The sequence below is a fragment of the Perca fluviatilis genome, chromosome 18, assembly GCF_010015445.1.
Source record: "Perca fluviatilis chromosome 18, GENO_Pfluv_1.0, whole genome shotgun sequence".
Taxonomy (NCBI): domain Eukaryota; kingdom Metazoa; phylum Chordata; class Actinopteri; order Perciformes; family Percidae; genus Perca; species Perca fluviatilis.
Genome location: NC_053129.1, coordinates 16,698,910 through 16,716,947, shown reverse-complemented (window position 1 = coordinate 16,716,947; position 18,038 = coordinate 16,698,910). Strand labels below are relative to the sequence as shown.

Here is an 18,038-nt window from a genome sequence, read left to right as displayed (position 1 = left end):
AGCCTAGCCTAGCTACCATGTAGCAACATTCACTTCTCTAACATTTAACTTAACATAACTACCAAGATAACATGACGTGTATTTGTATGTGATGTACTGTACTTCCCCATCGATAATGTGTAAATTGCCGTGAACACAATCCTCTAAGATGCACCAGAAACAAGGCTCGGTTAATAACTCAAACTTGCCGAGAACCAAGACACCGCTTGATTACATTAGAGTCGGTTGCACGGTAACATTAGAGTCTAGCGGGCCGACCGGTTGCACGGTTACATTAGACTCGAGCGGCCGACCGGTTGCACGGTTACATTAGACTCGAGCGGCCGACCGGTTGCACGGTTACATTAGAGTCTAGCGGCCGACCGGTTGCACGGTTACATCATGGGTTACATAGCTCATTTCCTGATTGATTCTACCACCACCACTCCAGTCCAGTGGAGGCGCTAATGAGCTAGATTACAACACACACAGTAGCAGAAGAATACCAGCTACACAACGGCCAACTGCCGAATGAAGTAAAAGAAAAAAACAGGAGTGAGTCGGTTCATTGACGTATGGCACTCGATTCTCCCGGCTCAGTGACACGAGTCGGGTTAATTAACCGGCTCTTCGGTCAGTTCGTAACACTATGTGTACCTTGTGTACTCTTGCTAGCTTACTGAGATGCAACGTGATGCAACAAATACTGTCTATGGATGCAACATGTCCGTCAAGCTAAGTTGCTCACTTTCTTGTTTGTAAAACTGCAACTGTAATAATTATTACCGTTCATGACAGAAACATATTGAACAGTAAATGGTCACAGTAAAAGACAAGAGTTTTTGGTCGTCAAGCCATTCCACTACAGGCTCTCCACGGCTGATAAACTGCAATGATTTACGTGTAAACAAGCCTAAACATTAATTCCCGACATGTTTAAATCTGTCAGCGGCTCGGACACACTGCTGTCCACACCACGTACCGTCACCTGTTGGGACACAGATGTTATGAAATAATACTCACGGCTTCTTTTCCTGTGAACAAATGCTTCGCGGTGTTAGGAAATTCTTAAAAAATGTTGCGTTAAAATGCGTTGTAACTCGCGTTACTGAGATTGTAACGGGTAATAATATTACCGAAATGTAATTAGTAATGCGTTATATTACTGCGTTACAGCAAAAAGGAATACATTACTGTAATTGCGTTACTTTTGTAACGCGTTACTCCCAACACTGGTAATATGTGATTTAAAGGCAGTGTTAAGGCCGGGACACATATAGCCGACGGGCGACCGTTGACAGAAAACCCCGTCGATATGATCAGTCGCGTCTCCGAGGTCCAAAAAACTGCCACAGAACAGACCAAAAAGACGAGAGGAGACGAGACGTAATACATCTCCATAACAGCAGGCGGCGCTAATCTGTAATGTTGCCCAAGAAATGAAAATCGGCAGCTGATTGGACGAACGCGTCACATGGGTTTGTTTTCTCTTTTCGGATATTGAGAGCCAGACTGTCATAGCGGCCGTTCAGAATACGATCTCATATTGTACTAAAATAGTTCACTGAAACGTGTTTCTGAAAACATTTTAAGCGAGAAATAGGCCATGCAGTTGCTGAATCTGTCTTCATTTCAGCTCAACAAAGGTCAGTTTAAAAGATTTTCCTCAGTCACCTCATTGCGCTCGTCATTTCCGGGTGAGTCCCGATTTCCCTGCCGCCGACCGAACATGTCAGGTCGGCCAAAATGAACGCCGACAGCCCCCCAGACGGACGACGGCACGGGACACATTGAACAGATTTGAGTCACTGACCTCGCCAGACTGTCCCACGGCCGATAATCGGGTTAATGTGTCCCGGGCCTTAGCTTAACCACATCAAATCACGTGAACTCCTGTAGAGTCAGAGGCTGCAGAGACGGCAGTTACTGCTACTCTGCTAAGCTATGTTTTAGTAGTTTTATCTAGCCTACTGTTCTTTTCTACATTCTTTATGATTAGATTTAGCGATACTGCCTTATTCATGTAGCAAGGACTAAGACGTTAGAGCACCACAATGGGTTTTTAAACAGTACAATTGGGTACATTATAGCTATGGCTATCTAACTAGCTAGCCTTATAGCCAGAGTGCAGTCACTGCAGTTTGGTTTTTACCTCTGTTTTCTACTTCTTGCAAATTCTAAATGCTGTTTCATTGTAATGGCATAATAACTTATATATGGTAAAACAGATGTGGAATATTGGTGAAATATTCTGGTCACGCAAATGTAGTTACTGTTTTTTGGCTTGGTAGGGCAGAACTAATAACTGCACCATTTTAATAGGATATTTTATTGCTTTAACCAACATAAAAGCAGATGAGACAGAAAACAGACCATCCTGCTTTTTCTCTTCAACATTACTGTTTAGAAGTCAGTTATATTTGCATTACGCATTGATTTGTCATTTCCTGTTAGTGTGGATTTCCTGCAGCGGTTAAGACTGGACACATTCAGCAAACATGGAACATCTGCAAGGTATTACTTAACAGGGACTTCTCTTCTGCCCTTACCTCTCTGTCGCAGCTTTGACGTCTTTTCCTTCCTCCTTTTACTTGCTCATGCATTAGGCAAAGGCCAGACACCTCCTCCTCTGGCCACAATTGCTTACATTACACACTTTCTCTTCTGTGTGACTGTAGCCTCTTTCCGACCAAGTAGTTACAGGAATGTAGTTATAGTAACAGACCACTTCTAAACAGTTCTACTAACAACTCTCCCCCCAAATTGTTTTTTCCATTTGCATTTGCACTGGCCAAGTGGTCATAGAAACTGACCTTTTGTTAATATAACAAACAGAAATCTAACCACCACTATGCAGAAAAGGGAAAAGACCCTGCCCTGAAGTAGTAGCTGAAAGAGTTACAGGAACTGCGGCCAGAGGAACTTAATAATCCCCAAATTAGTCTAGTCGGAACACGAGAAAAAAAGGGTTCTAGGAATGTTATGTTCTAGGAACTGCAAAAATCCCTCCGGTCGTAAAGCGGCTTATGTGACCCATTAAGCAAAGGACAGTGTTCCTGCTGCGGACTCACTAGTCATGTTTCCATCAACCTATTTTTATGCGTATTTTGAAGTATCGCATTAGAAAATGTTGAAAGAAACGGCAAAATTCGAAAAAACGTCCTCAAATTCGCAAAAGGTTTTTACGCACGCTTGAGGTGGTTTTTGCCTTTTTCGAAAACGAGTTAATGCGAAAATGGGAGATGGAAACAGCTTTGCCGAATAAGTTGTGACGTAGTGAACATGTAACTCACATGACTATGGTCACGGTATCCATCGGATGGGGGAAGTATCGGGATATGGGTCCCATCCAGTGCGCTGTACACTTGTGGCACAAGGTGCGTAGTATAGTTGCAGTGCGCTATAGCCTGTGCCTCAGCCACGTCGTGTAAATTGACTAATTGGTTCAACAGCTTAAATATGGCCCTGCACACCGTGTAACGGTTGTCTTGCTGACACCAAATGTGTCTGCCGCAACCCTGTATTCTGCACAGGTGGCAAACTTGTACAATGCTACCTCTCTCCATTTAACCAAAGAACTTAGCTTCTAAACTCTTTGATTTAGCAAGCCGGATTGTAATCTACAACCATGCATAATGTCAACAACAAATTTTCTTCTTTGTGACATTTTAAAAGTTTGCTTAAAGGGGCGATAGAATGCCAACTCGAGTTTACCTTGTCATAGTTGAATTACGACAGTTCGGTGGGTAAAATAGGCATACATAGAACCTCAAAGTCCCATTGACAACCCTTTCCTATGCAAATTGCACAATTTGAAACTGCCGCTGAAAACGGGTGAATCTCAACAAAGCCAGTAGTTGACGTCAACTCAGGTGGCTGTACCTTATTTGGCTCTAGTCTGTATCTTTTTCACGCCCCAAAATTTACATACAAACCACTGGTCTGAGACCAGCTGGTGTTCTGAATGTTGGTTGCGCAGATCTTAGACACTTTATATATTGTTCGTCTGCTATTTCATTAATAAATTCCCTTCTGAGACTTTTTTATGCGACAAATCTGTAGAGCTCAAATATGGGCCGTTTTACTAACATTGATGGTAAATTAAAAATTTGGTTTGACTGTGTCGGAGTTCAGATGCTCCACAGATGCGGTTTTTCGAAGTTATAATGCTCCACAAGAAATTGCGGGCGTAACAAGCTCGCTGACTCGCTGTCTCCCCTTCTGGTCAGTGCTGCTGTATATAGGAGAAAGCAGAGAGGGGAGGGGCTGCTCCGTGTGTGTGTGTGTGTGTGTGTGTGTGTGTGTGTGTGTGCTCGTTGTAAATCAACCAATCAGTGCGCAGCTCATCTAAATATTCATGAGCATACCATATAAGGGAGAAAACCTCTCATTTCATTCAGGGCTATTTCACAGGGTTGCATTAGGGCGCATAGAACAGCACCCGGGCCATTTTCAGCCCAACCAATGTTACATACCCTATTTGGAACAGTGTGAAAAACCCTATATAATCATTCTATCACCCCTTTAAAATTCACTTGACAATAAGATGGAAACATGACTAATGTGTGATTTCTATCCAAAAGTACTGGGGCATTAAGTTGATTTGGGTCCGGACTCTGGACGTCCGCTGGAGGTTATTCTGTTCTGTTCTGGGCTGTTACAGCATAGGGTGTCCTGCTGGCTGTATGGAGATGCTGTTGTTACAGCTGGAGTTAGAATGTGTGGATATATGCTTGTGCACTAGTTAGACATTAATAGCCAGGGGATTGTGGAAATATGTGTGCATGATGGCAAATATGTGTCATGTCTCATCTGTCTCATCACTGATTGAAACCAACATGACGTCAGTGCAAAACCCTTTCATGAGCTAGCAGTTTATACCTCCAGGTTTTGATGTGTGTCACCACTAAACCTCATGTGAAATACTTCTGTGGTTGTGATTTTTATGAATGAATGTCTGGATATGTCCACCAGTGGTTGCTGTTGACTCAGTAAAACAGACGTGCCTGGTAACAGTTTCCACGGCGCTGCTGTGTACGAGGCAGGCTGCACGTTGCCGAGGCGTTGGGTTCGCATGGCAACTGGCCAGGCTGTCAGCAGCCTGTGTGGGTCAAAGTCAGAGACTGCAGCCAATAGCCTACTGCTCTCTCCCTCTCCCTCTCCCTCTCTCTCACTCTCTTTCTCTCAGGCAACACACACACACACACACACACACACACACACACACACACACACACACACACACACACTCCTCTGTCATGGTCTCATTCTTTCCCTTTAACTCTATATCTCCTTTTCCTCACTTTGCGCACACATTCACACATGCTCATCCTGGTCTCATGTTCTCCTGTATACACAAATCTCATGGATCCCACTGTGAACTGTGACCCCATTTACCTTTCTGCAGACACACTATAGGCCTACATCTGTTAGAGTGTGTGTGGTCACCCCATTCCCTCACTGTATTCCTCTGTTCCACCCTGTCTTGAGGTTTTCTGTGTCAGATCCCAAAGCCTTTCTGGGCAGCGGAACAAAACCCCATCTTCCCTTTCACTGGCTGGAGCAAAGCACAGCCAACACAGCAGCAGGATTTGGCCCGCATCGGCTTCAAGGAGAATGGTTGGAAAGGACTGGAAAGAGCAGGTGGAGTTCTTTGGCAAGTGTGTTTTGCTGGTATGCATGTGAGTGTGTGTGTGCATGTGGCAAGGGTCACACTAATAGAAACTTGTCAGATTTCCAGCAGATATTTGATATGCATTCAAATGGCAGCAACTTGGAAGGTAACATGATGCCATTTGAGCCGCTGCTGATAATGCATCTATTTTTGGGTAAAGCCCCATAATGAAAGACAGCATGATGCTCTAGATACTTTGACTGACAACATTAGTTTGCAAAAGGAGTCACGTGTGGGGGCAGCCCATAAAAATAGAGATGTGATCGGTCAACAATGCTTTATAACCTTTAGACTGGCCCGGTGAATAACAATGGGCATGATTTTTATGTGCTATTTTTTTGTGTGTCTAGCATATCCTTTTTCTGCCTAACCCTCGTAACGATTGTCATGTATTCTCTTTCAGCTTGTCTCTTGTGACCACTTTTGCCTGCCAGTCAATCTGTCATTTGTTCGTACAGTAGCACTGCCATTAACTGTCTGTTTCTAAGTAAAGGTGCCCTGAAGAGGAGGTCATAGCTTGCCCTCAGCTGTACTTTGTGTTTAGTGCTAATAAGCAAATGTTAGCAAGTTAACACTTATTACACCTGCTAAACAGTAGCATGTTAGCATGCTAATGTTGCTAAAATGCTAATCGTGTATATTTTATCGTTCATTGTGGTTTTTAAATGTTTCATAGTTGTCACATACTATACTGAAAAAGTTAACATTTTATGGAACATTGGAAAACAAAGATTATTCAAGAAAAGCTAATGCTTTTGTAGTCAAATTCTGGTAGGCTATTATAATAAAACACCCCTTAGCTGTGATATACAACATATTATGGCATGAACTATTGCTTTTATCAAGTCTGGCGTTATGAAAGTTATAGTCACATTCTGATTTAAATAGATTTGTATTAGATTTAGACGTGATAGCAGTGGTATGTGGTTATCACAGGTATGAACCAATCAGATTGCTTGATTTAAGCTATGATTGCTTAATTTAAGCTACGATTGCTTGATTTGAGCTACCCGTTTTATAACTGACTATTAACATTATGTTCCACAGTCAGGTCATTGTATAATCAGCTGTTAGGAATCTTAACAGCTTCACTGAATTTCTGAGGACACAATATTCCTGAAGCTAGAACACAGTGTTAAAACAAACACACACACACACACACACATACATACACACACACACACCACACCTCTCTTTCCACCTTTCTCTTATCAACCTACTTCTTCCCTTTTTTTTACGTAACAATCTTTGTGCCAGGTAGGTCAGTCACAGCTTGTGAATACTGTGCTGCCTGGTGAACACCCCCCAGGTCCTTAAATCCATGTCATTTGGCTCACCGCTGGCTGGAAAAGATCAAACAGCACATGTGGGGCTGACCTTCAGCCCAGCGTCCCCACCCCCTGCTGTGTCTATCTCAGCAGCCATAGTACGTCTAAACATTAACTCTGGGGAATGGGGCACAGTTTAGTCTAACGGAGCTGGTGTGTGTGTGTGTGTGTGTGTGTGTGTGTGTGTGTGTGTGTGTGTGTGTGTGTGTGTACACTTGTGTGTGTGTGGGTGGGTGAGGTTTAGGGTCTTAATCACCTGTTGTTTAAGTCTATATGAAGATGTCTGAAAGGGTACAAAAATTCTTTTAATGTTATGTTTTGCAATCAGAGTAAAGACACAGAGGCAGGAAGAAGAAGAAGAAGATGTTGCTGCCTGAAATCCATAATCTCTGTCATAATCACTTACTTGCAGTGTTGGTGAGAAACAGAGTTCAGGGGGCAGAAAGTACCTGCTGTACTGATGCAGCCCGGCCAGAGTCCTTCTGGCACTATCGGGCTGATATGCACTTGCAACCGGGAGCCCACCTGTGCAGTGGGCCTCACATCCACATGCTGCCACCTGTAGTATGGGACTTTTTCACCAGTCAGTGTGGTTCACAGTCTCGAGACTGACGTGAGCAGCTGTTCTTCCAGTCCATTATGAGCACAGTTGAAGCTTTGTGTGTGGCAAAGAAAAGAGCTACTTGTCAAAACTGTGACGTCAAAGTCCCCTGCCCTGTGTTACAGTGTCAAGAGAGATTTTGGGTCAGGTCATAGTTATGTGTGAACGTTGTCACGTACGGCATTGTAAATTACTCATGGCAGCATTATGTCAGGCAAGTGCACGTTCAGGTTTGCTTTATCTTGCTGCCTCTCATTCTTATATTGCATGCTGTTTGCCAGAAGAACTGAAAGTACACAGATGAATAATTTGCATTGAGGTATAAGCTCAGTATGTATGCACCTGCTCTACCCACTGAGCCAACCCGGCCACCACTAAAGCAATTTTTTATTGACTATGTTTTTATATTGTTTAATCATATAAATTCAGCTGGGTGTATGCGTTGATATGACCTCCAAGGTTATTTGGATTTGCCCCATGACCACTGGGGGGCGGTAGGGTATTGCCTGACCCATGATGGGGGGATCTGATCCCCAAAAACTCAGGTGCTTTCGCCTCAGAACCCACAGAGCTACACATCCGCTGACTGAATGAATGGCATTTGGAGTCACGTAAATTTTAGCTGACCTTGTCTCCAATCCACTGCACCTATGAACCACACTGGAAACTCAATCTGTTAAAGTTTACAACACTAATGCTGTTTTGGGCTCATTTATTCTTCTTTTCCCCTCCTCCATACTGTTGAAAAATCTGTGGGGATCAAAAGTGTATGGTGGTGTGAGTGAAACGATTGTTTCCTGGAAAGTCAGCAGTCTCTAGTCAGAGGGTATGTTCGGTCAAACACACAAACAGGAAAAGAGTGTCAGAGGACACAAATGAAAGGCAGAGATTTAAGAACTAGAGGACAACAGTGAAAGATCATAGTCTTCATCCTGGGAGTCCATAAATCACCTAGTTGACCCTCTGACCCTGTTGTAACACATGGACCGCTCTTCCACTTCCAGTGCTTGGTGCTCAGTCCAACAGTAGCCACAGTCCCTGATAAACCCTAATCTCTCACCTTGATATTTTATGCCACCCAACAGCTCATTCTAACCCCCTCTAGCACTTTGAAGTCCTGAAAAGAAGCCATTGTTTATTTCAGAACGGGGCGGGAAAAGAGATCTGCTGATCTGCCACTCATGTGAATGATATGGAAATTTAGGACATTGGAATTTGAGTTTGAAAATGCCCTAAAAAGGAATAATAGCTTGGATATGTACGACTTTCATGGATGTGATTTGTGGTGGCATGAATGGAAAGATTGTTGTGGCAGGATTTATTGTGGTTGTGTGTGAGAATTTAAAAACCAGGGGCTGAGAGAGAGAGATAGAGAGAGAGAGAGAGAGAGAGAGAGAGAGAGAGAGAGAGAGAAAATATGATAGATTTCATTTTTATCTGATGCTGTGTTTTCTGCTGTTACAGTCTGCTTGCTGTGTATGCATGAATACACACATACATACATGCATGTGTGCTTATAGTATGTACACATTCACGTGAAGAGCTTTGCTTTCAACACTTATGGAAAATACGGCTGAAAAAAGTCACAAGACTACCTTTGTTACTAGCCAGTGTCAAATATTTGACTTTGTCATCGCAGCCACCTGTCCCTCACACTCCCTCACATGTACGTACGTACGCACGCACGCATGCACGCACGCACGCACGCACGCACGCACGCACGCACGCACACACACTTATTATGTAGGATGACACAGCATTTAGTTACAGTATTTCCCACAAGACTTTGGTTTTGTAATACATTTCTATAATATGCGTCAGAAATAGAACGAGAAAGTCTTGAAATCATTTTCCTCGTTTCTGGAATTGACACAGCTCACCAAACCTGTATTACTGTAAAATGAGAAAGGTCTTCAATGTCTGACATTAAAAAAATAAGAAGTAGAAAACAGAAACCTATTAACAATCAATAACAAAAACTTAAAAAAAAAGAAAAGACATATCTATTAAATAGAAAACGATAACTATATGTTTACTTCTCTGGGTCTTGTGTTATTAACTAACCTACCGACATGAATCTCACCAGTTTGTTTTTTGCTACTTGAAGTTTTTGTTTTAAAGCTTTTTTAAGGGTCCAGTAGCATGAAGTAACCACAAAGTCAAAATAACATTGGATCAGGAAGGAGGCTAATAGTTTCTGTCCAATACAGATATCAAGTTCTGGCATTAATCTTGTCAAGTACTAATCTTAAATTTAGGCATACCCACAACATGCCGAACCCAAAACCTTACCCTATACCTTAACCAAAAACCAAGTCTCAACCACCAAAATGTAATAGTTTTCCTTGTGGGGACCAGCTGTTTGTCCCAAGAAGGGACGTGAGTGCCCATAATGTTGTCTTGACTTCCCTGAGTATTTTGTGGATTGTACTTATAAGAATTGGCACTTACCTCATGTAACCTTCCATTACTGTAGGCAAGAGCTGAAGCTAAACACATGATACATTAACAAACATTACACATTCAAAAGTAACTAACGTACATGACATAATTTAATATTTATATCCAACATCTTCAGTCAGCAATACATCAGATTCCAGTTACACGGACGATGACGATGATGATGATGACCACGAAAGTTTAAGGCCTGAGCCAACTCCATTACCGAGAACCTGGGTATTTTAGACAGCAGCTCTCACCACTGTAGAATGTAGATAAACACATACCATTTAAGTTCCCTGTCATAATCCTACAGTCAACAAACCTTGCCTGGCAACACTGTCCTGCTAGTTTACAATGCTAAGTCACAATTACAGTACCCGTAATTACTGGGTTACCTCTCTGTATGCATGTGTGTGTCTGTGTATGCGTGTGAGTGCGCATATATGTGTTCCTGCCTGGCTATGCCACTGTCTGCAGGAGAAAGTGGGATGAGGATGTGGGTTGAGGTAGGTGGAATCCCTAAACTGCATTACTGCATGTTTCTCCTCAAGCTATAAAAAGTATTTTAACTATAGGATGTCTCAAAAATAGTATAAAAGCTGTTGCATACAAATAAAAAAGATTAGAGATCTTATAGTGCAACTGAAAAAGCATTGCAAGGTGAAGAAATGACAGAAAGGTTTAAAGATTTCATATAGCTTACTGTAGCCCTCTTTCGAAGAAATAGTTAATGCTCCACTCACTCCATTTTTACTGCCACAACTCAGAGTTATATTTGGCCTGCGTTAATCTGCCTTTTTGTAACTGTCCTTTTCCTTTGGCCTTGCCAAGAGATGGAGAGAGAAAGTCTTACAGCCATGCTAGCAGCCATATGAGGCTGCACTTACTACAGTGATGATTGGAGCTAAATCCTAATGTTGCTAACATTTAAACAATGACAGTGCTAACATGCTGATGTTTAGCAGGTATTATGTGTATCATCTTAGTTCAGCATGCTAACATTTGCTAGTTAACACTAAACTGAAGTACAGCTGAGGCTGATGGGAATGTCCTTAGTTGTGTAGGCATAAGTGTCGGATACATTACAATTGCTAGATGAAAAGTCAGGGGATTACTAAAGTTATTATAATTAATCCTGTCGCGAATATGGATGAAAATTAATGACAATCCCTCCAATAGTTGTTGAGATATTTAAAGCTTTATTGCGTAACATTTTGATATTAATAAACATCCGTTACATTCCAGATATTGCCAAATTAGAGTTGCTACAAAGATAATTAAGACTATCAGCTCCACATAACTCTCTCTGTATTTCTCAGTATGACTATGTGCAGAAGATTGTGTCGTCCGGCGACTTTCCCGCGCCGAAGCTTGAGTGAATATTATTACCTCTTCTGAAGAGTCCATCATGTTTTTTAATCCTCTGTGTCCTCCTTGGCTAAGTAGCAACTGCATGGAGGAAGGGTGGGGCGTGTGCACAATCACGTAAGGTTTGTATCATGTGGACGCGGCAACAGTTTTATTGTCATTACTTAGATTTCCTCATGGGGGCGACAGAAACAACGCACTATAGCTCTAATTTAAAACCCCAAATGTCAACCACATGGTGGCCGTAGAGGAAAAATCAGGGGATCACAAAAGTCAGTCAGCTTCATGACCACGAATGTATTTTCAAAAATTCACTTCAACCTATCCAATAGTTGTTTAGATATTTCAAAACAACACTGTTCACAGACATAGAGCCACATCATTAGTGTGGCTAATAGGTGGGCAACTTTTCAGACTTTTTAGGCCTGAACACACTAGCCTAATTTCTGCTGCTAGGGGTCTTTCAATTAAAACAATAACAAAAGATGGACTTTGATGGCGCTGTGAAGTAGCGTGGGATCATGGGAATGGTTGTCTTCATTGTTAAACAACCACCATTCACGTCACTTTTATTCATGTTATGTAATTTTATTCTAATGAAATAGCTGCAAGTAATGCTAGCTAACGTAATGTTAACTTGCAAACTTACCATTAGATGAGTTGACTACCCATACATACTGTAGCTAACGTTATGTGGCAAATTCAATGGTGGGGTAGCCCTTGAATTTGTACCTTTGTGCTTTACAGAGACCGCTTCGGCAACAGAGCGCACAGCAACAATCTTGCTCCATCATGAGTGAGCAATAAAAACAAAAGTAAACAATAAAGTTAGTCGCCGGCTTCCTTCCTTACTCTCTGACATATCATCTGGTGTTTCCCCAGAAGTTAGAGCAACTAGAGGGAGTAAAGTAGGTAGGTAAGTAGAATTTATTTATAAAGCCCCTTTCACAGATAAAATCACAAAGTGCTTTACAATGACAAAAAACGTACAAGAGAACATAATCTATCTATAAATTGCAGGAACTGTCTGTCTGTCTGTCTGTATGTGTGTTATGCGCATATCTCTCGAACCGTTAGTCCGATGGATTTCAAACTTGACAGGTGTCTTGCTCTTGACGTTGTTTGGATTAGAAATACAAAATATATCGTTAAATATATAGGTAAAAGAAGCACACAGTGGCTTTTGCCGCTCAAGCCACTGGCCACTCCCCCTCTCACACTGAGGACCAGAGAGCAGCGGAGCTTTGGCAGCTAAAATGTGACATACACCTCAGACCCACAAAAATGTGCAAAGTTGCACTACTTTGGACTGTCTTTGAATAAACAAACGACAATTCCCGAATTTAAGGACGTTTCAGAATTCCACACATGCAAAGCACAACAAGCTACAGACAACAAGTGCAGACAGAGCGTGATGCCACTTATAGGCTGGCTAACTATCTTATAAAACTAGACGTATCTGTGTATATGTGTGTCCGTGTTGGGGGGGAAGGTAACCTGCCCATCACACGCAGGCGCCATATGCAGAACGCTTTAGAACAGCGGGGGGACTCTTTTCCTGCTATTGTATTAAATTGCCGTGAGCTGGCAAAACATCACGTAGCCTAATCTTGGAGATTATTCCTTCAGAGCACTGTGCAATGCGAGAAAATCTCAGAGTTGAACCGGGCAGACACATCAGTTTTCATCAGACTCACCCTGGGTTGGGTTAATTAAGTCTACTGCTAACTTACAACACTAATAACATTACCATTGCCAAAATACCCCCGCGAATCAAATCTCCTACTTCACCGTTAACCGTCAAGCCACTAAACCTGTATGGAAATGAACACCTCTGCTTAAGTGTTAAATGTGTTAATGATCATACAACACAAGACACTGTCTCTCTCTCTCTCTCTCTCTCTCTCTCTCTCTCTGTCTCTCTCTCTATCTCTGCGCGCTCGCACACCCCCATCGTCCGGTTCTGGTGGTTGATTAATGCAGATAGGTGCTGATTAGCTCTCATAACGGGCCAGTTGGGTAGCGCACTGCCATGAGTATATGAGGCTAATGTCTGATTACTCCACATTTTCATTGTGATATTTTTGTCATTACATTCTGAATCTGCAGTCAGGTAAATATAATGGTACGTCTTCCTCTAATGTAGAAGTAGCCTACACTGTAAGTCAGTAGTAGGCTATACAGGGGAGTTGCATATTAAGTGGTTTGGGGTCCTTCTGTAAGTAATTTTGGGGTACAATTTGGTTTTGAAGAATTCTACAAGCAGCAATACCACAGGCCAAGTAATCGCCCGTTCCAAACAGGCATATTTTCAACGGGCACTGCACTAGTACTGATAAATACAGAGAGAGTTTTGTGGAGCTGATCGTCTTAAAGCAACATTATGTAACTTTTCCCGCTTCGGTTCCCCTACATTGGAACCAGAGTGATAGAGAAAGACAGAGCGGCAAAACTCCCATTGGACTCCGTTGTACGCTTTTTGCCGCCTACTTCCGGAGTATGCAGCCTCGCATAGTTCCAAACAATCCATTCTACGGTGTTGGACATCATTCATTTCCATTGCTGGCCGTCAAGTAACTTCTGAGGTAAGTTGATTAAATAGCTACCTCTTTTGAATTGTCAACTGTCTATATTTTATCAGAGGCCCTTTATGATGCATATACTGATCTTTATTTGTATGTGCACAGGGTAATTATATATATTTTTAACATGGTAGACGACCAATTGCCTGCTAGTACATATTAAACACACCATCACACATACAAAAATACATAATAATACATAAACTGCAGACAGGTCAACCAAATGCCTGCCCAGAATGGTAGGTCTTTATCTGATTTTTTTTTAAGTCAAACAGCAGACCATAAGGGAGGAGGAAGAGCATTCCAAAGTTTTAAGTGCTCAAAAAAGGACTCAAAAGCTCGATCACAAAGTGTCTTAAGCCGGGTGCATGGAACAGACAGTAAATTGAACATATTGTACCTAAGGGAGCGACCTGAGGAATAAGGGGGAAGTAGTTCAGCTAAATATGCTGGAGCCTGATCGTGCAATGCTACTGTGGCCGACAGGGGCAAACACACTGCAACTTAAGAAAACACATGCAAATAGACAAAACACAAGAAAATTAAGAAATCATCTTCATTAATTTGACAACACGTGCAACATTTAGCAAACGCGCTGCAAATACACAACACAACCAAACACACAAACGCGCCGCAAATATAGAAACGAAATGAAAAGCACACAAACCCCGAAAACAGAAAAACGCTGCATCCAGTTTACACAACGATGATTGACAGGCGACCAAATGAAACACATCATTACCTTGAATACATTTCTCTGGGTTTGAACATTGTTGGAAACATTTGGGATAATGTACACCACACAACAAAATATACAACATAAGTTTAGTCGATTTTAGACATTTTAATGTGGAAATAGTACACAATGTATCTTTTAAAATAAAAGATTGTAGGTAAAACAGTAATGGAGAGAGCGTGGAAGAGAGTAAGAATGCAGAGGGCAAGAGAAGGATGCAGAAATTGAATTATTTCTCAACAGTGCCAGTAGGGTGGAGACATTATTTGATTTTCGATAAATCGATAAGGAGCTAAACGAGCAGACAATGACAGGACAAAAGAACAACAGTGAAACCAATAAAACATCAGTCATTGCAGGAAGTGTGTTGAAGGATACATAAACTCTGGGGTGATGTATTTTTAGTTCATCATTAGGGGTAAAGGAAGAAGGAAGAAAAAATGGTGAAGATTCAATTTCATGTTCCTGCTCTTGTCTCCATGTTCACCATGACCTTTTACTGTATATTCCCTCTTAATGTTAACACTCCCAGTGACATTCTGTGGCACACACACTCACAGAGACAAGGCTATAAATTATGTGTGTTTCTTCCTTTTTTTTTTAAATCTTGCTTATGTGCCAGGGAAAAAATGTAAATGAAAATGTGCGCATCTACACGACTGGTTTTTATGCTGGGCACGACAAAACCTGCTTTCGACTTTTAGCCCACACACGTAAATGCACAGCGGGTATGCTTTACACGCTTAAACATCTGTTATTAGACCTGCATGCAATCATCAAACAAATGCACCAGAGGCTGTTAATGGCTGGTGTAGTTGGCAGAGTTGACGCTATCGTCAATGCCACGAAACTTCTGCCTCTCCCTGTTTCGCTTTCTTCTGAAACCTGAGAAGCAACATTGACATTATCGATGTGCAGAGGAAGGAGTAATACGTGGGTTCCCGAAAAACCAAAGCAGTAACACCTGTCCGACACAAGAGTGTAGATGAACCTCTGTGCATCTGTTTGATACAGTAGCTTCCTACATGCACCATTTCCTTCTCATACTGTCAGAAACCTTGGGGAACTGCCTCCCTGTGAATCCTAGCCTGAAGTTCTACTTCATGGTGGGGTTGATAAACTGCAAGACCTGTAGCTCACCCACTTTGGCCTCCAGAAAGCACCTGGTTTGTAGTTGTGTGGTCAGCGTCCGTTAAGCTGCCAATTGGGAACACATGCCATTCCTAAGAACTCTGCGGGACTGGGGGATCTGGTGACAGCGGCTCTTGGCTTACAGATAGTCGATGCTAAAATGAGATACACTTAGGGGCAAGCGAGTGGAGGAGGGGGAGTGTGGGAGGAATGGAAGGTATGAGAGGGAGAGAGAGTGGGCAGAGGAACGAGAGAAGGGTAATGTGTTGCTGCAATGACCACGTGTCAATGAGTTCATGTTTATCCCTCCCACTCCTTGGTGAAGTAAGACGGGTTCTTGCTTTACTAAATCTACACTGGTACCTTTTCTTTATTATCTCCCCTGCATAGAAAGGGTTAAGATTAGGCTACTGGCTTTCATCTCCACTTGATTTAACATCGTTTATACAGTCTCTGTACACACTGCAGGAAGTGAAATCCCATTAGGGCTCGCTGGATTGTTGATAGGTTGATTACATTCACAGCACCTGACATGCATTCTTAATGGGAGCATGTTGTCACTAAACCTGCCTTGAAGGTACACTTCACTGTACAAGGGTAAAGCATACACATGTATACTCCCACAGGTTGAAATGAGGAGGAGCTGTTGAATACAAAACATTGACTTTAATGAATACTGTATGGATTATACACACTTTCACTCTCCAGCAGGTGTTTATATTTAAAGCAATGGTTCATTCCTTTTCAACTTTTCCGTGAATTTGATAAATATTTGATTTAGTCTTGGAAACTTGTGCGAGTGTGTGTATGTGTGTGTGTGTGTGTGTGTGTGTGTGTGTGTGTCCTCTTATCTGTCTGTCCTTGAGCTTGAGCCTGACAGACAAACAGGCAAGCCTGCAAACAGGTAGTATAGAAGCAGTCATGCTTTTTTTTTCAAATCTGCAGTATTTCTTGGATATTTCTCCCACCTGCTGTATGTACAGGAGAAATCACCACGCAGAGGAGATATGTTTCACTGTGCAAGACGGACACATCTAGCAGGCTTTCACAATAAAGGGCCAATACAACAATATGACGAGGGTGTCATGACAAAGCACTTTTCTTATACAGTAGAAGCAACACATCCTCCAAATTAAACACATAGTTTGCCATTCCCTTCAGAATGACAACACATAAGCATTTTCTGATTTCCAAAACTATAAATAAAATGTTTTTCTGATCTTACCTATGGATAAACCCTATGGTTTTGGCACAAATATAACTTGGTTAGGGAAAGATGGTGTAGTTTGGGTTAAAATTACTTAAATAAGGTTAGGGCATAATAATAATAATAATAATCACCTTGTTAGAATTGGAGTGCTGGACATATTTTGAATTTCTGTTATATTTAAGTTCTCTCCAAACGAGTTCACACAATGCTGATTAAGCCTATCGCCGGAGAATACTTGAGTGCACCGAAAGTGATGCAAGACAAAGGTTTTGCATTGCAGGTCTAGGGTTAGGAAATGGTTATGGTCATGGGTAAAACAAACCAATGTTTACTGGCAGTAGGAAACAAAAAGCGGTCTCCAACATTTTTTTGACCCATCCAACCAGATCGACTGCCTCCCTCTGCCGATTTTGTGGCTCTATAACAACGTCACATCCACTTCCTTCATTGCTCCCGCCGTCGAGAGTTATAAAAACCATTTCCATTAGAGGGCTTAACTAATATTTATGTTTTTGGGCATTTGCTGAAACAACGATAGGTCTCGCATTGCCAGATCTCCACAGCGCTGCAGTATGGTATGGCTACACCACCTATCTTTTCTGCGAAAGAGGAAAAAAACAGGCCCTGCCTTGAATGTATTTCTTTGAAACAACTCTCCTGAGCGCCCCAAAAGCGGAGATAGCGAGAGGGGAGAAGACAACATTGACAAACAACAACATCAGCCCTCCTTGGAGCGATGACAACAAAACATAAAAGCTATATTTCCATCATGTCTTCCACATTGTTTTCATTTGTTTGATGTTTGACTGGTGCTCAATTCATTGCATCATGGCATGTATAATAGCATCTGTTTATCTAAATGAACCAACTGCTAGTATTTCAACAAGTCCTCCAAACCATATGATGATAGAGGTTGTTTATTCCTACCCTCTAATACGACCCATAGGAGCGTTTTCCGTTCATATATCTGAACCACAGAAGGTAGCG

The 18,038-nt window shown here is 42.0% G+C and overlaps 1 long non-coding RNA gene across 1 annotated transcript; it reads left to right on the top strand.

The window, feature by feature from the left end:
- The first annotated feature begins 630 nt into the window (after positions 1-630).
- On the top strand, positions 631-5,913 carry LOC120547094. Its single transcript, XR_005637030.1, has 3 exons — positions 631-704; positions 2,434-2,493; positions 5,470-5,913. It is a non-coding gene; the product is annotated as an uncharacterized LOC120547094 (long non-coding RNA).
- The last annotated feature ends 12,125 nt before the right edge of the window (positions 5,914-18,038 follow it).